Source organism: Aythya fuligula, chromosome Z, assembly GCF_009819795.1.
Source record: "Aythya fuligula isolate bAytFul2 chromosome Z, bAytFul2.pri, whole genome shotgun sequence".
Lineage (NCBI taxonomy): Eukaryota > Metazoa > Chordata > Aves > Anseriformes > Anatidae > Aythya > Aythya fuligula.
Genome location: NC_045593.1, coordinates 57,449,491 through 57,459,271, shown reverse-complemented (window position 1 = coordinate 57,459,271; position 9,781 = coordinate 57,449,491). Strand labels below are relative to the sequence as shown.

General features: G+C 42.0%; 1 non-coding gene across 1 annotated transcript; it reads left to right on the top strand.

Annotated features, from left to right (window-relative positions):
* Positions 1-8,512: 8,512 nt before the first annotated feature.
* Positions 8,513-8,669, top strand: LOC116501231. Its single transcript, XR_004254387.1, has one exon. It is a non-coding gene; the product is annotated as a U1 spliceosomal RNA (small nuclear RNA).
* The last annotated feature ends 1,112 nt before the right edge of the window (positions 8,670-9,781 follow it).

Here is a 9,781-nt window from a genome sequence, read left to right as displayed (position 1 = left end):
CACACAGCAGCTGGGAGAGTGAGAGGAGTGAGGAACAGCCTTGCAGGTGCCAAGGTCAGTGAAGAAGGAGGGGGAGAGGTGCTCCAAGCACCGGAGCAGAAGTCCCCTGTGGCCTGTGGTGAGGACCATGGTGACGCAGGATGTCCCCCTGCAGCCCATGGAGTACCACAGTGGAGCAGAGTTCCGTGTTGCAGCCCGTGGAGGAGACCACGGTAGAGCAGGTGGACCTGCGCTGAAGGAGGCTGCCGCCTGTGGAAGACCCCTGCCAGAGCAGATTCTGGGCCAGACCTGTAGCCCGTGGAGAGGAGCCCACGCAGGAGCAGGTGACCTGGCAGGAGCTGCTGCCCGTGGGGGACCCAGGTTGGAGCAGTTTTCTCCTGAGGGATGGACCCCGTGGTACGGACCCATATCTGGAGCAGTTCTGGAAGAGCTGCTGCCTGTGGGAAGCCCACGCCAGATCAGTTCATCAAGGACTGTATCCCGTGGGAGGGACCCCACAGCACAGGGGACGAGAGTGACTGAGAAGGAGCGGCAGAGAAGAAGTGCTGTAGACTGACCATAAACCCCATTCCCCCGTTCCCCTGCACCGCTTGGGGGGACGAGGTGGAAGAGGGTGGATGGCAGGGGGGGAAGGTGCTTTTGGTTTCTTTCCTTTGTTTCTCACTTCTCTAGCTTGTTAGTAATAAGCAATAAATCTTACTATCTCCCTGTTCAGAGTCTGTTTTGCCTGTTACAATAATTACTGCATGATCTTCTCATCCTTATCTCAACCTTTGAGCCCTTTTCATCGTTATTTTCTCCCCATTCCTCTTTGAGGAGGGGGAGTGAGAGAGCAGCTGTGGTGGAGCTCGGCTGCCCACTCGAGCGGAACCACGGCAGTGATATCCTCCAGATGTCCTGAAAAAGTGACTGGCGAGAGAACATAAGTAAGTGCAGCCAACTTTCATGGCACAGCTGTTTACACTAGTGTAAATCAAAAAATATTAGTGAAACACATTCACTATTTCAATTTTTATAGTGCTATCGTATATGCAGTTGATATATATGTTTATAAAAAGGCAGGCTTCTGTATTTAAAGCACTGCTGAAATGGATGTTTGGTCCTCCTGGATGCCAGGACACACTGTTGACTCTCATTTAACTTGTCAACCAAAACCTCCAGATCCTTTTCTGTGGGGCTGCTCTCCAGCCTTTTGTCCTCTATTCTGTACATATATTCAGGGTTGCTCCATCCCAGGTTCAGCATCCAGCACTTGTTCTTGTTAAACTTCATATTATTAGTGATTACCCAGCTCTCTGATTTGTCCAGATCTCTCTGCAAGGCCTCTTTAACATCAGTGGATTCAACATTCTCCCAGTTTAGTGTCATCCACAAATGTACTTGGTATACCTTTGAGTCTTACATTCAAGTCATTTATGAAAGCATTGAAGAGAAGTTCCTTCTAGATTACAGGCCTGGGGAACCCACAAGTAACTGGCTGCCAGCCTGATGTAGCCCCATTTCCTATAACCCATTAAGCCCAACCCATCAGTCAATTGTTCACGCATCATATTATGTTTTTATCTAGCTGTATGCTGGATATTTTGTCCAGAAGGATACTGTAATGAGCACTATTGAAAGCTTTACTGAAATCCAAAAATATTGCATCAACTGTCTTGCCTAGGTCAACTAGATGGGTGACATTGTCATAAAAGGAAATTAAGTTCATTCCACAGGACCTTCTCCTCATGAACCTGTGTTGTCTGTGACCAATGACTTCATTGTCCTTCGGGTGTTTTTCAATAACTCCCAGAATAATTTTCTCCATAATTTCACCAGGCACTGAAGTGAGACTGACAGGCCTGTAATTGCCAAGGTCTTTCTTCTTGCCCTTTTTGAAAATTGGAACAATGTTTACCAGCTTCCATTTGACTGGGACCTCTCAAGATTCCCAAGACCATAGAAAATAATTGAGAGGTCTCACAGTGACATCAGCCAGCTCTCTGAGTACCCTGGGATGAATCCTGTTGGGCCCCATAATCTTATGTGCATCCAGGTGTAGCAGCAATTCCCACACAAGCTTGGGGTTGTCTGGGAGTATATCATTCCCACAGTCATGGTCCTCCAGCTCAGGGCACCGGGGATTACAGATCCCATCATCAGTGTTGTACATGTAAGGTTTGTTAATTCCTACATCTTTGGCATGCCTCTTTTTAACACTGTTGCAGAGACTGAATGAAGTGAATATAAATAGAGAAATTTGAGTCTTGCAACTTGGGATCCTCAGAACTTGGGTTTGCAATCTGCTCACTCTGCTGCCAGAACGCGAGAGTGCAAACAGATGCATCTATCACAACAGGCTTGGAAATGTGCCATATTTAAATACTCAATCCAATGCAATACTTAGTCCTTGAGTGGGAAGTCTGTCTAATCCTCCAGTGCACAAACAGCACAGTCCCCCAGTGTCATGGGTAGTAGAGGTACTTGTAATAAATTACTATTAGCAACTCGTATTCAGAAGTTGAACAGCTGTCTACCATACTTCAATATGAACATTTTGCAGCAAACACTACTAGACAAAAAGCTCTGTAAATGAGCTTACATTCATTATCAAGCCTTTCTAGAAAACAAAGTAGGATAAAGTAGTATTCAGTCATTATGCTTTATATAAGATCATTTGGTAGAATATTATCAATTAATACTAATTCTATGGTGTCAATAGATATAATAGTATTTACAGAGACTTTATTTTAATGTCAGACTGATTTGTCTCAAAGTTTCAAGAAAAAGACGTAATAGTCATTTGTCAATTGTACTCTATCACTTCTTTGCTTCTCTTTTTTAAATAATTATTCTGATACAGAAGAGAAATGACAGAAACAAAGCAGTTTGTTGCCCATTTTTGATTATGGTAAATAATGTGGATTAGTTTAGCTGCAGTATTTATATATTTATATAAATATATATTATATTAAACATATATTATATTTATATATTTTATATTATAATATATATTTTATATTATATATTATATTAAATATATATTATATTTATATAAATATATAGTATTTATATAAATGACAGTTACAGTGTCAAGTTTTTGTAACCCTATTTTATTTTTAGGACCAGACTGATTCTAGATAGTTCTGCTGTATAACACCAAAAATAATGGTAATGAAATAAAATACCATTACACATTAGTTAGACTGACCAATCTATCATTATTCAGTGACTGTAGTGCATTTGATAGCATGCCGTATTTTAAGTTTACAGAAAAATTAAGACAGATGAGTTTTGAAAGATAAAAAAATCATCATCTTTCTGAACTGATGAAATGCCTCTCTGGTACTTTTCTTTGTTACAGTAATGACAAACAATGAGCAAAAATGTCATGATTCTTTAAGGCTAATGTTGTAATTCTGAAGTATTCAGTCACTTAAGCACATTCACTTATAATGAAGTCCAATAAAATATTCCCAAAGTCCTTGGATGTGTAAATGCCAATTCCTCTAAAAAGAAGTTCAAATCTATTTGCTCTGGAAAACTTACTAACCACTAGTCTGCAAAGTCCATAATTTGCCGAACTAGTTCCATTTTATATTTTTAAATGGTGAGTAAAATTTTTATCTTATATTTATGGTCTGATGAACATTACTGTCAATTGTTGGAGCAATCTGGTGTCTCTTTATCCACATATATGAAGAGTTTCAGGCATTTCAGTAAAGATTATGTAGGTGCCTTGTGGAATTTATCAGAAAGCTTAAGGCATTAAAACCCTAGAAAATGGTGCACTTAGTGGAAGGGCCTTCAAAGCCTCACAGGGTAACTGCTCAGTCCTTAATATGACCCTTTCATTTTGTTGGAAGGAGGATGCTGGCCTTGATTCAGTTGCTCATTCTTGATCTGAAAAATAGAATGCTGGGAGAGAGGCAATCCTATTGCAACAAAACATTACTATAGCGGGACTGTATAGATCATAAATCTCTTCATATACCTTCAGATACTCTTGTGAAATACACTTTTGCATGTTCTGTGCTATGTGACATATATGTCTCATAGTCTCATATGTCTCAACAGAGAGAGAAGGTCATTTGTGGAAAAGCTCATAAACCACTGTTACTACCTTCTGAAATTTAATTTTAACAACCCAAAGTATCAGTGAAAATGTGCAGAAACAGAGTTTAGTGTACCAAAGGCAGATATTTTGCTTTCTCATTCCCAGAACTGCACATGAAAATAGGCTGTGCTGCTGTCTGAAAATGAATTGTATGGCAGATTTTCCTACAGCAAGAATCTGATCTGCCATCCTCACGCATAGCAAGAAATACTTCTATAATTCTTTATTTAGACCTCACTGCCTAGAAAAGTTTAATACTGAGGAGTTGGGGAAACAAATTGTTCCACATTTGCATGCTGTAAGCTTAACTTTCATGCAGAACTGCAAAGCTTTATTTCTGCCTAGAAAGCTAAAATTAAAAGAGTCAGTGGTACCTGCAATATTAATCAATCCACAAACAAAAATATGAATTTCATATTACTTCTTACTCACTCCTATTTTAGATGTACGGTATGTGTTTTTGTTGTTGTTATTGTTGTTTTCTGATTAATATTAAAAAGAGATAGTGGGATGAAGAGGAGTGTGGGTGCCTTCAATGAAGCAGAAGTTACAAGTATTGTGATTATTGTTGCGACTCTCCTGTACTGCAGTGCTATCAGATATATATATATATATATAATAAAGAACAAGAAGTTCTATGAGCAATATCTACAGCCAATCTACAATCTAGACATGTTCAAGTGAATATCTTAGTGAATTAGTATTTTTATTTGGGATTGCCATGATGGGCATCCTGCAAGCAGAAGCACACAGTAGCAACATAGCATAGCCCTATATTCCCTATTACCTGACACTTGATTCCTCCCATTTCCTCATTATCTGAGTACTACAGGTTCACAACCTACCTGACACTTGTTACTATGCCCTGTATGTACAGTTTTATTTGAACAACATTTAATTTCTCTTTTTTTTTTTTTTATTTTTTTATTTTTCCTGTTTTGTTTTGTTTTGCTTGGAACTGGGGGGCCCATGCTTTCATAGATTCTTGTTTTTGCTTATTCTAAAACTGCTTATCTTGTTTTTCTTTGCTATTTTCCTTATTTTGGGACAGTGAGATATTCCACTGTTCCCTTATCTGCTTATCATATCCGCAACACTCCCTTCCCTCCCCCCCGCCAATGCCTTCACGATCACTTTTGAATATGCAAGGTTAGTGGAATTTTTCACTGCAAAAACACAAATTTAATTCTTTCATTTCTTACAAATTCTGTCTTCAACAATTTCTGTGTATAAAATAAAATGAATGACCACATATAAGGAAGTTTGATTCTTGTTAGAATAAGTGTTGGAGGAGTAGCTGGCAAAAACAGAAGCACATAACCTCATTGGCATTGTAGAGCTGGACTGGAGTGTTGGAATGGAAGGATACAGGTGCTTTAGGAAGGACAAGAAGGGAAGGCAAAGAGGGGGTGTCACCCTCTATTGCAATGAGTAGCTGAAGTGCATGGAGCTCTGCCTGGGGAAGGGTAAGGAGCTGACAGAGAGCTTATCGGTCAGGATTAAAGGGAGGGCAGGGACAGGTGACATTGTAGTGGGGGCCTGCTACTAGGAAGACCAAGCAGATGTGGCCCTCTATAGACAGATAGAAGCAGCCTCACTTTCACAAGCTCTAGTTCTCATGGGAGACCTTAACCACCCCAATATTTGAGGGACAGCAGAACAGGGCATAGGCAATCCAGGGGGCTACTGGAGTGCATTGATGACAGCTTCCTTCTTCAAGTGATAGAGGAGCCAATGAGGAAAGGTGCTATGCTGTACCTCATTCTCACCAACAAGGAGGGGCTGGTGGGAAATGTGGAACTCAAGGGTAGCCTTGGCTGCAGTGACTACGAAACAGTACAGTTTTGCATTCAGAGGACAGCAAGGAGGAAGCACAGCAAGCTTGCTGCCTTGGAGTTGGGGAGAGCAGACTTTGGTCTCTTCAGGGATCTGCTTGGTAGAGTGTCATGGGACAAAGCCCTGGATGGAAGAGGAGCCTAGGAAAGATGCTTAGTATTCAAGGGTGACCTCTTTCAAACTCAGGAGCAATGCATTGCAACAAAGAGGAAGTTTGACAAAAATACCAAGAGGCCTGCATGGATGACCAAGGAGCTCCAGACCAAGTTTAAACAGAAGAAGGCATAAAGACAATGGAAGCAAGGACAGATAGCCTGGAAGGGATGTCCAAGCAGCCAGGGATCAAGTTAGGAAAGCTGATACTGATAAAATTAAATTTGGCCAAGGATGTCAAGGGCAATAAGAAAGAGTTCTATGGGTACATTGGTGATAAAGGACGATGAGTGAAACCGTGGGCCCTATCTGGAATGAAGTGAGAGACATGGTTACCATGATATAGAGAGGTACTCAATGGCATTTTTTGCCTCAGTCTTCATTGGCAAGAGCTCTAGCCACATAGCCCAGGCCCCAGAAGGCAAAGGCAGGGCCTGGGAGGTTGAAGAACTGCCTGTTGTAGGAAAATATCAGGCTTGAGACCATCTAAGAAACCTGAAGGTGCACCAGTCTTTGGGACCTGATGAGATGCATCCGTGGGACCTGAGGGAAGTGGCAGATGAACTTACTAAGCCACTGTCTATCATATTTGAGAAGTCATGGCAATGCAATGACATTCCCACTGACTGAAAGACGGGAAACATAATCATCATTTTTTAAAAGGGAAAAATGGAAGACCAAAGGAAATACAGGCCAGCCAGTCTCACCTCTGTGCCTGGCAAGATCACAGAGCAGGTCATCCTAGAAACTATATGAAGGTACACAGAAAATAAGGAGGTGATTGGTAGCAGCCAACATGGCTTCACTAAGGGCAGCTCATGCCTGACAAATCTGGTGGCATTCTACAATGGGGTTACAGAACTGGTGGATGGAGGAAGAGCAACTGACATCATCTACTTGGACTTGTTCAAAACATCTCCAGGCTCTCTCAGCCTTTCTTCACAGGAGAGGTGCTCCAGCCCTCTAATAAACTTTGTGGCACTCCTCTGGAGCTGTTCTAACAAGTCCTCATCTTTCTTGTACTGGGGGCCCCAAACCTGGGCACAATACTTCAGGTGGGGCCTTACGAGGGCAGAATAGAGGGGGTCAATCACCTCCCTCCACCTGCTGGCCACTTCTCTTTTGATGCAACCCAGGATGCAGTTGGCTTTCTAGGCTGCAAGCACACACTTCTGGCTCTTGTCAAGCATTTCATCCACTAGAACTCCCAAGTCCTTCTCTGCAGAACTATTTTCAATGAGTTCTCCTAGTCTGTACTCATAGAATCATCAAGGTTGGAAAAGACCTTCTGGATCATCTGGTCCAGCCATCCCCCTGTCACCAATATTACCCACCAAACCATCCATGTTCCTAAACACCTTGTCCAAACTCTCCTTAAACACCCCCAGGGACGGCGATTCCACCACCTCCCTGGATAACCCGTTTCAATGCCTTACTACTCTTTTTGAGAAGAAAGTTCTCTTAGTTTCCAAAATAAACATCCCCTGGCACAACTTGAGGCCTTTCCCTCTAGTCCCATTACTAGTTATGTGCTAGGAGAGGCAAACACCCATATTTCTTTTCCGTTGACTGCTTTGTTTTAAAGCTTTATTTTAAGTTTCTTTGCCACTTAATGTCTGCCTTTTAAAAGATTCTGCATCGCTACATTAGACAAGCTACATTCAGAGGAAACTAATGAGGACACACATAGAAACTCCAATAACCTAATCAGAGAAACAGAGTATCCTGACCTGGATACTTCTTAGACTGTCACAGAAAAGTGATCCCTTTCCCTCAGGACAATTCCCTTCAAGATGTGTCAATGGAAGCAGCTCTCTAGATTATTTTATAGACTGAAATGGGTCACTGTTACTGATATGTGGTACTCATTATGGGATGCGAAGGAAGTACAGCTTGGGGTTCTATAAGACTCACTAGAGGATTTTTAAGGAAGGAACCAAAGTTGGAGAAAAAGTGGGATCAGGGTGGACTGGGGAGGAACAAGCACGGAAAAACAGATAGATAAAGGCATAAAGGTGGGGTGGTTGCTTGTTAAACAGTTGCTGGTCCATAGTTCTGTCTGACCAACTTGGTCACTGTAGTCAGTCCTGTCTTATTAAACTTCATTTCTAATTATGTAATTATGTCCTGGATGATAGACTCCCTATTCTTTGTACATTTCTGTATATGGAGGCATTAGCAGTTCTAGCAACAGCACTAGGACCACAGGCCATAGTGCTCATGAGAGCTATGCTTGGGGACTCCTTGCCCTTTCTTTTCTGGCCAATGAACCTGTAGAACCCCTTCTTGTTATTCTTTGCATCCTTCACCAAGCTCAGTTCCATCTGTGCCTTGGCTTTCCTGATCCCATCCCTGCACATCTAAACACATCTCTGAACTCTTTCTAGATCTCCTGCTTTTGCTAGGATAGAATTAATTTTCATCCTAATAGTTGGCAGGGAGACACCAAGATCAGGTAGGTGATTTTCCCAGAGTGAGGCTCATCCCCTGCACTCCTTTGTGCTGATCCCTTTGATTTCCCCAAATGAAGAAAACTGACTGCATAATTTGTGGTAGTGGGGGACTTTGTTCATGCTTTCCCCTGGTAAAAGGACTGTTGTGGTTTAACCTGGCAGGCTCAGCATTGCACAGCCATTTTCTTACCCTCCCCTGTGCAGTGGGATGGGGGAAAGAACTGGGAAGAAAAAAAAAAAAAAAGTAAAACCCTGTGGGTTGAAATATAGATAGTTTAATAGGACAGAAAAGAAAGAGAAATAATAATAACAATAACGATAACGATAATGATAATGATAATGATAATGATAATGATAATAATAATAATAATAATAATTTGTATAAAGCAAGTGATGCACAATGCAATTGCTCACCACCTGACTGATGCCCAGCCAATCTCTGAGCAATGTTCCCCTTCTCCCCCCTATCCCAGACAGCCACCCCATATTAATGTTCAGCGTGATGTCATTTGGTGTGGGACATCCCTCTGGCCAGTCTTGTCCAGCTGTCCTGGCTGTGTCCCCTCCCAGCTCCTTGTGCACCCCAGCCTCCTAACTGGAAACACATACCCAGAAGTTGGAAAGTCCTTAACTTAGTGTAAGCACTGCTCTGCAACAACTCAAATATCAGTCCATTATCAGCATTATTTTCATCCTAAATCCAAAACACCGTGCTTAATGAGCTACTAGGAGGAAATTTAACTCTATCCTAGCCAAAATCAGGACACCAGGCCACAGGGCCCTGTTTCCAATGCCTGTGCATTTCCTTCTTTTGTCTCAGATTAACTTAGCTATCCCAGTTTTCTGCCCTCCCTGACTGCCTTCTTACACAGAGGAATGGAGAGTTCTTGTACTCTAAGGAAAACATCATCAAAGAGTCGCCAGCTCTGTTCAGCTCTTTTGTCCCTGAAGACAATGTTCCAGGGGATCTCATCCACTGTGTTTTTAAATAGGTTGTTGTTTGCTCTTCAGAATTTCAGGGTTCTGACTTTGCTCTTAGCCAGGCCCATATTCCCTGAGATAACAAACTCAGCCATTGTGTGGTCACTGCAGCCTATACTGTCTCCAATCTTAACTGCTTTAATGGGTTCATCTGCATTGGTGAGCACCCGGTCTGGTAAGTCTTCTCTGGTTGGTTTGTCTGATACCTGTACCAGGAGTTTATCTTAAATGCACTCCAGTGGTCTCCTGCATTGCTTACATC